Genomic DNA, 16870 nt, shown 5'->3' on the forward strand with positions numbered 1-16870 from the left:
GATTAAGACATGATGTCGTAAAGCAGCTGCTTAGAGATGGAATTATTTCCATTGATTTTGTGAAGTCAGAGTTGAATTTGGCCGATCTTCTGACTAAACCTGTAGGAAGAAAATTAATTCTTCAAACTACAAGGGAGATGGGACTTAGGCTAACGGTTGTCAATAGAGATGGTAACCCAACCTATGTGATTAGTGATCCCATGAAATAGGTTCATATGGGTAATAACAAGTCGATATTGACTGTAAAAGCACTTGAAATTTAAGTCCCTTCAAAATTAAGTGCTTTGACTGCCAATAATTGTGAGGCTGAGTTTAATACTCTTAATGAATTTATATTCCTTCAGGAAGGTGTATTTAGGGCAGTATACACTTGATAAATTCACCTATATGTGAGTGGAGTGGGGCCGCTCCTATAAGATTTTTTGGCCGAATCTTTAGAGCTCTCATGAACAACCAGGCGGGCGCACGACCTAAATGCGCGAAACTGCATTGAACAGCAAAATTATGGGTTATAATGTGATTGATAAGATCTCTGTCATACAATAAGAATTATTGGTTCATAGAAAGATATGTTTTCACCAATAATTCTGTAAGACATATTTTATCAATTTAAGTTTGGTTCATAGTCCAAAAGACACCAAACTCATTACATTGAGCTCAGACAAATCCAGCAGATGTTTATACTCTTTTGTCCAAAATCTTTTGAAATAGGTGGGAGATTGTTGTAAAAACTTGATATTTCAAAAGATTTTTCGTTTGTTTCGGACTAGAGCTTTATCTGATAATATTTCATCAGATATGGTTGTTTCTATTTTGATGGAGAAGTTTTCAAAGATAAGGTTTTGACTAAAAGGCAAGTTCAAGTGCTAGATAGGAAGTTAAGCTTCGGATGGCCTTTTTTCAAATGACTTGACCTTTTCCAAACTTATCACCACAGAGGATAGACCTCTGACTACTTCAAAAGATAAAGTCTAGACGAAACAATCCTATTCTCACGGAAAATTAGCTTTCAAAATTCTATCTTCTTCCGTCCCGTGAAGCTTATAAATAGAACCAGTTGCCAGGCTCATTTCGCACTGCAAAAACGAAGTCTACACTTTAAAACACTCTTTACCTCCTCCTTTGTCTATCCTTCACAACATTCTTGCTTTTCTGCTAGGTTAGAAACAAGATTTTTTTTGCTGGTTCTACGTCCCTCTCACAAAGTAGAGGAAGACTTGTTTAATCCTGGGGAAACGTTTCAATACCCTGAAATAGTTTCTTAGGACAGTGCTTTCTAGCACGACTCAAGTATCCACGTGTTGACATTGTTCGGACCGCTTTATCCAACAAAAGATTCAATCGAATAGCTACTAGCCAAATTATCTGAACAAGAAGAGCATTATTTGGAAACCAAAATAATACCATGGACATGAATATCCTCATCTCAACGGCTAGAGGGAATTCCATGTGATCTTCAAAACAATGGAAGAATTCTTCTTCTTTCTCACCTCCCCCCTCCCAAGCCGAAGCTAGAGTAAAACAACCAAAGGTAAATAGCTGCCACACCAACATATCTTCTTGATTTGATCAAACCCTTAACTTCAAAATTGCAGCCACTATACGAAGAGGAAGCCGGTCATTCAGCCGAGCAACATTCCAATCGAAATTCATAAGAAAAACTCAGCTACTAGACAATATGGTGGATAATCCATATCACAAACAACAGCAGAGGGTTCATCCAAGACCCATCTATCAAACCAAAAATCTATCATTCTCTACTCTACGCACCAATCGATATTCACTTCAGCAACTCCTTTAATGTAAAACAAATGTTTTCAAACAACTTAACCCACGCAAGATTGAACTTGCGTTGGATGAAGAGCATGAAGATATTTCCGCTACGTAAACTTTGCTTAAACTGTTTTTTTTTTCTAAAATTCTATCGTAGCTTAATACTGAAAGCATGGATCTAATCCCTTGACTTTCTCTACTAGAAAACGTAAGTTTTCCCAAGAAGACCAGTGAATATGCCTCGAATTATCTTTAACATCTGACAGAAAGCTATTATACGTACATTCAATAATTCTAACCACCACTTTTGGAGGAGATAGCACTTGCAACAAGTACATAAGAATTTAAGAAGGGACATGTTTCAGTATAATTATTTTCCCACTAGCTGATAAGAATTTAGAATGCCAACCAGAATTCTCCCTCTGATTTTCGATACAATGCTTCAAACATTACTCTCTTTGATCTACTCTCATATAAAGAAACTACCAAATAGGAAAAGGGGAGACATTGAAGTTGAAATCCCAAATAGAACATACCATACACATCTAGCAGTCAAGATCTTATCGGAACAAATAAATAAGCTATTTGCAACCTTGATCCACTGATCAGATTAGTAGTGAGAAAGAAAGTACTTTATCGCCTTCAAACACCTCTTCAAGCAATGTGTAAAAATGATTGTATCATTAGCAAAAGCAAGATGCAAAACTTGACCTCCTGATAATGTAAAAAACATCCTCCTCCCATTTTCAAATAAATCAATCAATCCATGACCAAGATATTCAGCAGCTATCACAAATAAAGTTGGTGATAATGGATCTCCTTGACGACGAACACCACGAAAGGACTTTAAGAATCCCACAACTCCACTATTTAAACTAAATGAAAACCAATTGTTGGAGACAATGCGAAACACAAGATCATTCTTGTATTCGCTAAACCAGAAATCTCAATATTTGCATAATGAGAGACCAATTCGCCTAATCATATGCTTTCTCTTAACACATTCAGTTCCTGGAGTTTCTTATCAATCTCAGCCACAAGCTCTTGAGCTAACAACATGAAATCATTAATTCGTCTTCCCAGAAGAAATCCCGTCTGCAATGGGGACAGAAAGATAATTTATGGGAGAATTGTTGGGTTTGTGAGTCCAACCCATTTGTTGGGCCAAGTCACAATTAGAGCCCAAAGCCCATGGTCATTTGGTTTCCGAGTCAATATTTGACTTGAGATTATAGGAAGTGACTAGTCAATTAACTAAAACTTGAAGTCGCACAAAAGGGAATAAATATCAACCTATGAGATTAATTGCAACGTTATTAAACTCGAACGGGATAGCGACTTGGCTAAACTATTGAATCAAGGGTCAACTAGTCGGATCGGTTGGACCGCTTTTAAAAACCCGCTCATGTCAACATGTCGTCATAGTTATTTTATTTTTTTTTATAAATTATAGAAATATAGAAATTAACTTCTTAGTTATATTCGATCAATCATAGAAAATGTTCCAAAAATATTAGACTTGCAATCAAATATACACCTAATAATTATATATAAAAATGTAAATTCATGGCTAAAATATGTCCATTCTCCAAAACTACTTGAAAAACTAAATTAAAACAAATTAATGCAAGTTGGAATCACTGATGCTAAAATGATAAGATCATATGGATGAAAACATTTTGATTTAGAGATCATTCAGGAAAGGGAATGATTTTTGTATTTACACTAAGTGGATGGCGTTTTCTTATTCCTATTAATAAATAAGACTCAAATTATGTTTGGGAAAAAGAAGCAAGAAAAGTTTGAAAATTAGGTCAATCAGTTGAACCGGGTCACTGGTTTAGTCAATTTTTGACGGTTTTGACCAAAGCGATTTTGTACTACAAACTAGCTCGGAAAGATGGTCGATTCATAGTCGGACAGGTTGTCAGGACAGAAGAAATAAGCTAAATTTAAGAATACTTTGTAACGGTGACGTTTGGGGAATAATTGTAGTGCAGCGATGACGTTTTGTGAAATGTTAGTAATAAAAAGGGATAAGTGGAACGGTGTCGTATGAAAGGCTGAGTTAGTTAGAACAGTCACGTGGGTTGTGACAGAAATTGGGTAGCGGTAGTTAATTCATCCTATTTGTACACGTTTGATTGGCTAAAGAGGCATCAGAGAATAACAATTGCATTTTCCCTCTTTTCCTACTTTCTCTTTCTACTCCCCTTACTCTCTGCAACTTCTTTTCAATCTTCTCTCTCACGAAGCTCTTCTGAGCTTCTCTCCTTTCTCCAATTCAGGGATATGGTCGTAGGAGCCTGACAAGTGATATCAGAGCTTGTCGAATCCTTGGAATTGAACAGCAATGGCGGAGAGTACCAGATTCAAGACTCTGGAAGAACAGATCAAGAAATAAGATTCCAAGCTCCAGGAGGTAATAGAAAGTCTGTAGGCTTCGCACCACCAACAACAGCAGCTTCGCGAGGAGCTGCGAACAGAACTCGAGGAGAACAACCAGAAAATGGAAGGTCTGGTAATAAGATTGAAACAAGAGTTCAGCGCCTTCATGAAGATGATGCTGGAAAGAGAGAAACTGAATTATGAACCAGGAAGAACCCTGAGTGATCAACCACCTCTGCTGCCAACACCACCGCCTAGTCAGAGGCTGCAAGTTGGACTCGAAGGTATCAAGATTGGGAGGAGAGAAACAAACAAGGCACTGATTCCAAATCCCCCAAAAATTGACTTGCCTCTATTCGCTGGGGAAAGTCCAAGGGAATGGATCAGGAAGTGCAACAAGTATTGCATAAACTACCAAATTCCTAAGGAACAGAAGGTAAAGGTGATCGAGATGTACTTGGAAGGGAAGGCGGGCAGGTGGTTCCAGGGAGTTAAGGCGGAGAAACCTGAAATCACGTGGCCAATGTTTGAAGAATTATTGGGCAAAAGGTTCGATAACAAGGCAGGTAAGGATATTGTGGAGGAATTTAACAAATTGCACCAGACAGGGAAGGTGGAGGAGTATCAGGAAAGGTTTGAGGAGCTCAAGGTCCTCATGACAATGAAGAATCCGCATCTGAGTGAAGAATATTTTGTATCCAGCTTTATCAGTGGATTGAAAGATGAAATCAAGACTATGATCAAAATGTTGAGGCCTACCTCTCTGTCCGAGACTTTTGAATTAGCAGTATTGCAGGAGAATGCACTGAACCTTGTGAGGGCCTCAAAATTTATTATTTTAATAAGAATATTATTATTACTATTTCATTTATTTATTTTATTGTTTTATTTATTTTATATATATATTTTTTGAAAAGTTAAATAATAAATGTGAATACAATTATATTATGTATTTATATAAAATTACATGATCTTTATGTGCATAGTTCGCATTTTCATAATTAAATTATTTTCATTCGAACAAAATTCCAATGTTTGACTGACTAGTGCTAAGTTCAGTTTTTAAGCCGTGTCGAGGAATTTAACTTTGGTGAAAGATTAGTCTATGAGTAGCTTTAAAAGAATTATAAATGAGATAGAACTAAGATAGATAAGAAAAGTGTAGTGGACAAATTTAAGTGGAACATAAGCATTGGTCAAAGTTGGACAATTTCCGCTAAAACTAAGTTTTAATCTTGCCATTGTTTCTTCCATTTAATTTCCTCCAATTCACTTCAATTTCTTTTCCTTTCTTCCTTATTATAGTCGAGAATCCCCCTCCCTCATTAGCCAAGATAATCACTTTCATCCCCACTAAATTTACTCTTAAGACATTAATATGTAAGATGGGACATGATCCTTAAAATAGGGCTTTAAGTCCTATCCTTCTCTTCCCAATATAATGCTATCAATTTTTCAAACCTTTAATTCCTTTTCTTCTTCCCTTATCAGCCGACCACCCTCACACACTCTCTCCCTCTTTCCAGCCAAAGCTCTATCTTCTTCTTCCTCAACTCAAACTCCATGACCAACCAACTTCTAGCTTCACTCCATCTCCTTTTTTTTTTTTGTTGTTCTAGCCGAGAGAATGAGAGGGAGAAACCGAGAGGAGCTCTTTGTGGTGGCTGGCCAGATTCTTGGAGAAGGAAAGAGATCTCTTCGTGGTGAAGATTGGACATCCTAGCCTTGGGAAAATCAGCTAGAACCTGAGGTAGTTCTCTAACCCAAAAGCTAGAGCTTTCATGTTATCTCTTGAAGAGTGAATCTTGAAACTTCATTGGGTTGAATTCTTGTTGGATTTGGTTAATGTACGGGTTCTTGGGATTCCCACAAATGTATGATCTTGGTTGCTAGCATGATTTTTGATTGGTATATGTGTGAATATTTGGAGTTGTGGCTTGAACTTTGGAAGGGAAGAACCTTAACAGAAATCGGGAGAAAGAGGGGGAGAGAGAGAGAGGGGGGACCAAAATGGTTTCTGTTTTCTCTATTTTTCTTGGCTGTGTTTTCACAAATTTAAAGATTGATTTGGGAGCTAAAAATTTAAGCTTTAAGCTGTCATTTTCTCTTACAAAAAAAAAAAAAAAAACCCCTTCAAATGGCGTTGCAAAATGGTTCCAAAAGAAGGTTTCAAACCTGGAAATTTCAAATGAGAGTACGGTCCGAAATTTCTGTGATTATTCGAAAATGTTTGGGGCTGAATTAGCCTTAGCACATAACATGAAAGTTGTAGAGAATTGAGTTTAAATTATGCCTGTAAAGTTTCAGCTCAATCGGAGCTGGGTATCCTGTGAAATGACAAAATTGCCCCTGCTACCCTGTTTCTATCAGAAATGATAATCAGCCTCTGTAATTGGTTAGTTTGACCGGGAATATTACTGAATTGGTTGTCAATGTCTTCTTAAGAATTGTAGCCTTGTATCTTAGCTTTGAAATGGCTTTGGAATCACCTGAATCGGAGTTGTGTGTGCTGAGTTAAGATTAACTGAATCAGGACTATCAGTAATTGTGTCAGTGAGAATTGAACCAAGAAACTTGGGCTATTTCGGTAAATTTGATCTAGTTAGGGTGAGAACTGGGTTGAGATGTCTTCACAAGAATGGTAGATCTATGTCTTAGCTTCGAAACGGTATATTTTTTGTTTCAATCCGATAAGTGTAGCTCGAGTTGTGCTTAAATTCCTAAAAGGATTTGGTAAATGGATTTACGAACTGTACTTTCTTATTAGGTGAGTGTGTACGTTATCACACTCGCCAAAGGACATGTGACTTTTCACTATTTGAGTGACCTATTTACCAATGTGTTTATGTGGTCAATGTGGTTACTGGACGCTTGGTTTGAGGTGATTATTGTGATTATTGTGGCTGAACCCCTTGAGCATTTGTTCGGGGTGACTAGCTTGAGGATTTTAATTGCTTTCTTGTTTTTGGCTTGATGATAGGTAGAGGTCTGGAGGTATATTGAGCTTTAGATGCATATATGTGATAAATCTTGCTTTATTACATGTTTGGCTTGTTAATTATTGCCAGATATTCCTTTATTTGGATAGATGAACTTGTGTGTGTTTAAGTATAGCAAGAGGAAAAATTTTTGTTTTGAATCTTTCATGTTGGCCGAAATTTTTGGGACAAAATTTCAGATTTTTGGAGCTTTTATTTGAGTTAAAGTTGTGCCAAAATAATGGATTCTAAGTGTATTTGGGTTGATTAAACCGATTGGCTCTTCAAAGGAAAAAAAAGGAGTGAACTTGCTAAAGTGAAAACTGGAAATCTGCTTTCTGGAACAACAGACCAGTTTCGGAAAAAAAAGTTATATTTTCATGTATACCACTCCAAATCGAGTCCCATTTGTTTTTTTTTTTTGAAACTAGACACATAAGGTTACAAATCATGTAAATTTCAGGGGCTAACTCATTTTCTGTGATTTTTGGTGTTTTTTTAAAGTCCGTTGGAAAAACGGAATTTTACCTGCCCTGCATTTTACTGTAGCAGTCTATTGACGGAAACACTGGGCAAAATTCGTATGGAATGTCATCAAGGTGTCTTCTACAAAGTTTTAGCCCTTTCAATTAGGTTTCCAACGGTATCAACTATGCAAATTTTGGACTCGTAAATATTAAGTTACGATTTTCTAAAGATTTCTACCATAAACCTCCAGTTTCCTGATTTTTACAATAAACATGAAAACGACTTGATATTTTTGCTTGGCCTTGAATATGCACGTGAATGATCGTGATTATACATGTCTCAGGTGAATACGAGAACTCCGAAGAACCCGTTTAGCCGCTTAACTTTTTCTCTCTCATGACTTTTGGTGAGTGTCAAATGCATGTTAAGTGTTTAAATGAAATGTTTCTCGTACTTGCTAGTTCATGAGGGTAGAGTGTACTTTACCGCCCTTGTCCTCTATTTCATGAAATTGCTTGCTTGATAAGTGATAAGTGTTACATGTGAATGTAAATGAAAGTGTTTTCCGTGAGCATTGAGCAGCAGAATGTATCACACCCTTTTAGGGTTGGAGGTACCGCTCATCCCGTCTCAATGCTATGACCAAATCTTGTCGATTGGAGCTTCGTCTCATCGACCCAAAAGTGAATGGGGGGGGGGATGCCCCAACCCATTGGCTAGCCTTGTAACTCGAGCCGGCAAGGGCTTGGTCGAGAAACTTGGTGAACCTTAGGCAGTGTTATAACTTGATCCAAATAAGATGTCTTGCTAGGTATCCTTGTTAAGTGATACCACCTACAAGCTTGTTTGGTTACGGATCCAAGAGGGTGTCATGGTGGCTGGAGGTAGTAAGTGGAGTTCTACATGGATAACTGTAAAAGTTGACGGAGGGTCAACTACCTGAGCTTGGATAGCGCGTGGATTAGCTCCTGAGAGCTCTCGTATCCTTTTAATTGTGATTAAATTCCTTACTTGCTAAATGTTTCGAAGTTACTTGTTACTCAAGTTATTGCTTTATATTGTGTCTTTGCTCGCATGCTTGCATGTTTTTCCCTTGGCCTCATTGAGCGTCAGCTCACCCCAATTTGTTTTCCTTAACAGGTTTGGAAGTGGAAGTTCTGAGGCTTAATTAGTGACAATCCCTTTGGGTAGAACTAGTCGTTATCTTTAATTCTGGGACTCCATAGTGTAAAACTTATGATTATTTTGGGCTTTCGGTATTGTAAAAGTACATTGAAAATCTTGGATGTAATATAGAAGCATGAATTGTTCTTTTATATTTTAGAGTACATGAATGTTTTAGTGGAGTATTTCATGTGATATTGGAGTTTAATTTGTAATTTACTTGAAGATTGTAGTGAGTCCCGGCGAGAGTTGGGCAGGCGGTCTGCCGAACCCTTTGGTTCGCCTTAGGGGGAGGTGGGGTCGTCATAGTTGGTATCAGAGCTCTAGGTTTCAGATCTCTGTAGTGTATCCTAAGTTCTAAAAGTTGAGGATGCCACACAGTGGGATTCGGGTTCGTTTGAATGTTAAGTGAAAAAGTGAAGTAGTGAGCAATTGTGGTTTCGATGGTTATTAAGATTCAATAATTGAGGATTATTGTGCTAGACTAGCAAGAGAGAAGAAGATTGTAAGAGATTAAACACTATTTAAAAGATAGTAAGTAAATTTCTTGAATAATGGCATTTGCTAGGAGGCGTTCTTGATTTAAGGACTTATGGGGAAATAAATGATTAATTTGTTTGGGATAACCTTTAGTGCTTGATCGTTGCCACTAGATATATTTTAGAGTTGATATACCTTGTTCTTGCCTTGGGAACATGACTGCAATTATGTCTTGGAATTTGGAAGGCCTACCTTTTGTAGTACCTAGTTAAGTATGTGGTGACTCGTGCTTGTTAAAGGATAGATATTATGATGGAATGCGGAACTTTAATTGAAAAGATAGTTGATGTAGCTCTAATGTTCAAAATGAGGTTGGCCTTACCTAAGGGAATTAAGCCCCCTCGCTCAGTTGCAAGCTAGACTATGGAGCACGACCTTTTATACCTTTTGTTTATGATAGTTGGGGTGATGCTTGTGCTTTGGCCTGTATATTTTGTTAAGCATGATATTTGTTCCCTTTTGAAGTATTTGAATGCTATAAATTCTATACCTGATCATGTTGACTTGTTAATTTGTTTGGTAGTACACATGCAAAGTTTTATTTTCATTATCGACTCATGCAATGACATGCTCTCATTTTGGTTGATTGTTCTCCCTCTTGTATGACCTTGTTCATAAAAAAAAAAATTGATTTGTATGTCATCTGATCTATTGACTGTTCCTGTGAAAATATGAAGTGTGCTTTGATTGCTTTTCAAGTTTTAAATTCCATTTTTCCTTCATTGGACATATTTAGATTTATATATTTATATATTTATTCATTTACTAGAGTTATCCATCTATTAGTTATTTATTTATTTATTATTTTTGGTCCTCCGTAAGAATTAGAAATAAAGGGTAGAAAGGATCGAGACTGTGGGCCAGAGGGGCCAGGCAAACCCCAAAGCGTGGAAGATAATTGGGAAATAAAGTTGAGGGTTAGTGAATGATGACAAAGAGATAACTAGTGGAGTATATATTGAATTATTATAATTAAAGAAAAAAAAAAGAGTAACTGCAAGGAGGTAAACTAGTGGATAAGATAAGCTGTTATTAAGAAGTTTCATTTAGTGCGAGTGTGACAAAATTTATGGTAAACTTTGGAGATCTAAGACTTGTTATAATTAGGGTTGGAGTTTTGGATGAGATAGGTGTTTGAACTCATTAGATTTACAAGTTTATGGTTAAATTCAATGATTCCCGGTTAATTGAGCTTGGGTTATGGAAGATATTCCTTGGACTTTGATTACTAGGCTAGATGCCTCGGGAATTCTCTATGCTTCATAGTGTAAAATTGTGGTGAATCTTGGCGGATAAGATAAGAGAGCTTGATATATGTTGATTATTGGATATTGTGGTTAATTCATGAGATTGATGAATTATAATAGGAAAGTGATGATAGGATCGGTGAAAATTTTTGGTAGTATCTCTGCTGGCCGAACATGTTTAGTTACCTTTAGCCCTGTTTTCTTACAAATCATTGGCAAAATTTTGCTTAATATTTTAAACGTTGATTCTTGAAAATGAAATTTGAAGTTGAAAGGAAATAATTTTTAAACCTGGTTTTGCTAAAAATTTTTCCAAAAAGGAACACCGTACAGTTTTAAAATTTGTGATGCATTGGTGTAATATATATATATATATATACACATATATACATATACATATATCATAAAAAAAATCCAAAATTTAGTTTCGTTTATTAGATTTAAAAGTTGACAATGGCTCTTTTCACCGTGTAAAATTTTCAAATTTTCTTAAATTCTATGAGCATCGGAAATTTTCCTACGATAAATGAAATGTCAAATCCATTCTTGCTTTTCCTATTTGTTAAAGCTGTAGTTTAAGGTCAAGATCCATTTATTTACAAATTTAATCTTGAAAGGATGCCTTTTGGGACAAATGTAGAACTTTTGAATGGTATAGGACTGGTGATTTTTGGATTTATGGAACTTAAAAATACAGACAATTTTAGTTTGAAATAAAAGTGTCCTTTTAAACCTTACGACCTTAAATATGAAAATATTGATCCGATTTGAACTTGAAAAGAGACACGAGAAAAAGTTAAGATTAACTCGTCAAAGGATATTAATGGTTCGAAACCGTTAAAAGAGTTATACAGATAATAGAAGGAGAGATTGATAGATAGTTTTGTATAATCCAATGGGATCCTAGTACTTGATCTAAGTCGAAACCGAACGAGGAGATGAGATCTATTGGTATTTTGATGGATTGACCTAGTTGAGTAACTAGTAAGGTTCTCCCTTGTGAACTTAATGATTACTTTACATATATCTTGTGATTGGCCCTATAGGCATGTTTTAAACTTGTACGAATATTTGAACTTCCAAGTTTTGTATTCATTATTTGTGGTGTGACCTGGATGGAATGAAAGTCCTTTCAATTTTTGCTTAACCATTACTGTGTATATATCCAATTACTTGTTGTTCCTTTTTACAAAAAAAAAAATATTTATACAAATGTATATACTCTGAACTCGCATAAAAATTGAAAATCAGGCAGAGTTTGGGTTTGGACCTTTTCTTAGAAATAAGAATGAATATTGGTCGTGAATTGGAGAGTAAATAGTTAAGTTTTATGTGGCATAAAAGCTAATTCTCAGATTAGGTGTGAAGAGTAGAGGCGTTGGACCGAAGTTTAAGTAAATATGAACCTGCATGTCTGCTTATTTTCTTAAAAGCATTTTATTCTCAAAAGTGATTTGTGGGGTTAAATGATTTTTCTTGATCAAACGTCCAAATAACAAATGTTAAACTTCTTACCAAAAGTCGAATGCATTTAGAAATTTTGACTATCAAGATCAGAACCAATTTCTTTTCTTCTTGTCTTCCATTCGAATAGCCATTTTATTTATATATATATAGACCACAATTTTTCCAAATGTGTATTTGATATCCTGTTATTAGTTTGGTTACGAAAGGTACGTGAAAAAGCTTTCCTCGAACAAATAAGATTTTCAGTTGGCCGTTTTGGGACAAAAGAAACTGGATCATTTCTAAAATTGTTAATTTTGAAAATCGAATACTAGTAAATAATTTTGGACAATTTGAGTACAACCATTTGGTGAGTGAAACCTTTTATAGAAAATATATCTTTGTACTCGAGTTTTGAACTACATGATTGAGTCATTTGATTTAGTCGAGAAAAAACAAAGTAAATTTCGAGGACGAAATTATTTTAAGGAGGGAAGGATATGAGGGCCTCAAAATTTATTATTTTAATATTATTATTATTATTACTATTTCATTTATTTATTTTATTGTTTTATTTATTTTATATATATATTTTTTGAAAAGTTAAATAATAAATGTGAAAATAACTATATTATGTATTTATATAAAATTACATGATCTTTATGTGCATAGTTCACATTTTCATAATTAAATGATTTTCATTCGAACAAAATTCAAATGTTTGACCGACTAGTGCTAAGTTTAGTTTTTGAGCCGTGTCGAGGAATTTAACTTTGGTGAAAGATTAGTCTATGAGTAGCTTTTAAAGAATTATAAATGAGATAGAACTAAGATAGATAAGAAAAGTGTAGTGGACAAATTTAAGTGGAACATAAGCATTGGTCAAAGTTGGACAATTTCCGCTAAAACTAAGTTTTAATCTTGCCATTGTTTCTTCCATTTAATTTCCTCCAATTCACTTCAATTTCTTTTCCTTTCTTCCTTATTATAGTCGAGAATCCCCCTCCCTCATTAGCCAAGATAATCACTTTCATCCCCACTAAATTTACTCTTAAGACATTAATATGTAAGATGGGACATGATCCTTAAAATAGGGCTTTAAGTCCTATCCTTCTCTTCCCAATATAATGCTATCAATTTTTCAAACCTTTAATTCCTTTTCTTCTTCCCTTATCAGCCGACCACCCTCACACACTCTCTCCCTCTTTCCAGCCAAAGCTCTATCTTCTTCTTCCTCAACTCAAACTCCATGACCAACCAACTTCTAGCTTCACTCCATCTCCTTTTTTTTTTGTTGTTGTTCTAGCCGAGAGAATGAGAGGGAGAAACCGAGAGGAGCTCTTTGTGGTGGCTGGCCAGATTCTTGGAGAAGGAAAGAGATCTCTTCGTGGTGAAGATTGGACATCCTAGCCTTGGGAAAATCAGTTAGAACCTGAGGTAGTTCTCTAACCCAAAAGCTAGAGCTTTCATGTTATCTCTTGAAGAGTGAATCTTGAAACTTCATTGGGTTGAATTCTTGTTGGATTTGGTTAATGTACGGGCTCTTGGGATTCCCACAAATGGATGATCTTTGTTGCTAGCATGATTTTTGATTGGTATATGTGTGAATATTTGGAGTTGTGGCTTGAACTTTGGAAGGGAAGAACCTTAACAGAAATCGGGAGAAAGAGGGGGAGAGAGAGAGAGGGGGGACCAAAATGGTTTCTGTTTTCTCTATTTTTCTTGGCTGTGTTTTCACAAATTTAAAGATTGATTTGGGAGCTAAAAATTTAAGCTTTAAGCTGTCATTTTCTCTTACAAAAAAAAAAAAAAAACCCCTTCAAATGGCGTTGCAAAATGGTTCCAAAAGAAGGTTTCAAACCTGGAAATTTCAAATGAGAGTACGGTCCGAAATTTCTGTGATTATTCGAAAATGTTTGGGGCTGAATTAGCCTTAGCACATAACATGAAAGTTGTAGAGAATTGAGTTTAAATTATGCCTGTAAAGTTTCAGCTCAATCGGAGCTGGGTATCCTGTGAAATGACAAAATTGCCCCTGCTACCCTGTTTCTATCAGAAATGATAATCAGCCTCTGTAATTGGTTAGTTTGACCGGGAATATTACTGAATTGGTTGTCAATGTCTTCTTAAGAATTGTAGCCTTGTATCTTAGCTTTGAAATGGCTTTGGAATCACCTGAATCGGAGTTGTGTGTGCTGAGTTAAGATTAACTGAATCAGGACTATCAGTAATTGTGTCAGTGAGAATTGAACCAAGAAACTTGGGCTATTTCGGTAAATTTGATCTAGTTAGGGTGAGAACTGGGTTGAGATGTCTTCACAAGAATGGTAGATCTATGTCTTAGCTTCGAAACGGTATATTTTTTGTTTCAATCCGATAAGTGTAGCTCGAGTTGTGCTTAAATTCCTAAAAGGATTTGGTAAATGGATTTACGAACTGTACTTTCTTATTAGGTGAGTGTGTACGTTATCACACTCGCCAAAGGACATGTGACTTTTCACTATTTGAGTGACCTATTTACGAATGTGTTTATGTGGTCAATGTGGTTACTGGACGCTTGGTTTGAGGTGATTATTGTGATTATTGTGGCTGAACCCCTTGAGCATTTGTTCGGGGTGACTAGCTTGAGGATTTTAATTGCTTTCTTGTTTTTGGCTTGATGATAGGTAGAGGTCTGGAGGTATATTGAGCTTTAGATGCATATATGTGATAAATCTTGCTTTATTACATGTTTGGCTTGTTAATTATTGCCAGATATTCCTTAATTTGGATAGATGAACTTGTGTGTGTTTAAGTATAGCAAGAGGAAAAATTTTTGTTTTGAATCTTTCATGTTGGCCGAAATTTTTGGGACAAAATTTCAGATTTTTGGAGCTTTTATTTGAGTTAAAGTTGTGCCAAAATAATGGATTTTAAGTGTATTTGGGTTGATTAAACCGATTGGCTCTTCAAAGGAAAAAAAAGGAGTGAACTTGCTAAAGTGAAAACTGGAAATCTGCTTTCTGGAATATCAGACCAGTTTCGGAAAAAAAAAAGTTATATTTTCATGTATACCACTCCAAATCGAGTCCCATCTGTTTTTTTTTTTTAAACTAGACACATAAGGTTACAAACCATGTAAATTTCAGGAGCTAACTCATTTTCTGTGATTTTTGGTGTTTTTTTAAAGTTCGTTGGAAAAATGGAATTTTACCTGCCCTGCATTTTACTGTAGCAGTCTATTGACGGAAACACTGGGCAAAATCCGTATGGAATCTCATCAAGGTGTCTTCTACAAAGTTTTAGTCCTTTCAATTAGGTTTCCAACGGTATCAACTATGCAAATTTTGGACTCGTAAATATTAAGTTACGATTTTCTAAAGATTTCTACCATAAACCTCCAGTTTCCTGATTTTTACAATAAACATGAAAACGACTTGATATTTTTGCTTGGCCTTGAATATGCACGTGAATGATCGTGATTATACATGTCTCAGGTGAATACGAGGACTCCGAAGAACCCGTTTAGCCGCTTAACTTTTTCTCTCTCATGACTTTTGGTGAGTGTCAAGTGCATGTTAAGTGTTTAAATGAAATGTTTCTCGTACTTGCTAGTTAATGAGGGTAGGGTGTACTTTACCGCCCTTGTCCTCTCTTTCATGAAATTACTTGCTTGATAAGTGATAAGTTTTATATGTGAATGTAAATGAAAGTGTTTTCCGTGAGCATTGAGCGGCAGAATGTATCACGCCCTTTTAGGGTGGGAGGTACCGCTCATCCCATCTCAATGCTATGACCAAATCTTGTCGATTGGAGCTTCGTCTCATCGACCCAAAAGTGAATGGGGGGGGGGACGCCCCAACCCATTGGCTAGCCTTGTAACTCGAGCCGGCAAGGGTTTGGTCGAGAAACTTGGTGAACCTTGGGCAGTGTTATAGCTTGATCCAAATAAGGGGTCTTGCTAGGTATACTTGTTAAGTGATACCACCTACATGCTTGTTTGGTTACGGATCCAAGAGGGTGTCATGGTGGCTGGAGGTAGTAAGTGGAGTTCTACATGGATAACTGTGAAAGTTGACGGAGGGTCAACTACCTGAGCTTGGATCGCGCGTGGATTAGCTCCTGAGAGCTCCCGTATCTTTTTAATTGTGATTAAATTCCTTACTTGCTAAATGTTTCGAATTTACTTGTTACTCAAGTTATTGCTTTATATTGTGTCTTTGCTCGCATGCTTGCATGTTTTTCCCTTGGCCTCCCTGAGCGTTTACTCACCCCAATTTGTTTTCCTTAACAGGTTTGGAAGTGGAAGTTCTGAGGCTTAATTAGTGACAATCCCTTTGGGTAGAACTAGTCGTTATCTTTAATTCTGGGACTCCATAGTATAAAACTTATGATTATTTTGGGCTTTCGGTATTGTAAAAGTACATTGAAAATCTTGGATGTAATATTTAAGCATGAATCGTTCTTTTATATTTTAGAGTACATGAATGTTTTAGTGGAGTATTTCATGTGATATTGGAGTTTAATTTGTTATTTACTTGAAGATTGTAGTGAGTCCCGGCGAGAGTTGGGCAGGCGGTCTGCCGAACCCTTTGGTTCGCCTTAGGGGGAGGTGGGGTCGTCACAAACTTACAGTCCAGAAATTCTAAGGAAAATGTAAGGACTACCTCAGAGAACAGGTTTGGAATCTCTAAAAGTTCATCTCAGCAGTTGAACCACATTTCACACTACAAAGTATCCCCTATTAGTTCATTCAGAAATACTCATTTCAAAGGTAGACCTGTTTCAACTACTGAAGCAGAACCTAGAAGAATTTCAGCACAAGAAATACAATATAGAAGGAACCATGGCCTATGCTTCAAGTGTGGAGAGAAGTTTGGGCAGGGA

At 36.2% G+C, this 16870-nt stretch overlaps 1 long non-coding RNA gene across 1 annotated transcript; it reads left to right on the forward strand.

Moving 5' to 3' along the window:
* Nucleotides 1-13288: 13288 nt before the first annotated feature.
* LOC140038734 (uncharacterized) lies at nt 13289-16402 on the forward strand. The gene is made up of 3 exons (XR_011842309.1): nt 13289-13441; nt 15481-15543; nt 16278-16402. It is a non-coding gene; the product is annotated as an uncharacterized lncRNA (long non-coding RNA).
* Nucleotides 16403-16870: the final 468 nt, after the last annotated feature.

Source organism: Coffea arabica, chromosome 3e (genome assembly GCF_036785885.1).
Source record: "Coffea arabica cultivar ET-39 chromosome 3e, Coffea Arabica ET-39 HiFi, whole genome shotgun sequence".
NCBI classification, from domain to species: domain Eukaryota; kingdom Viridiplantae; phylum Streptophyta; class Magnoliopsida; order Gentianales; family Rubiaceae; genus Coffea; species Coffea arabica.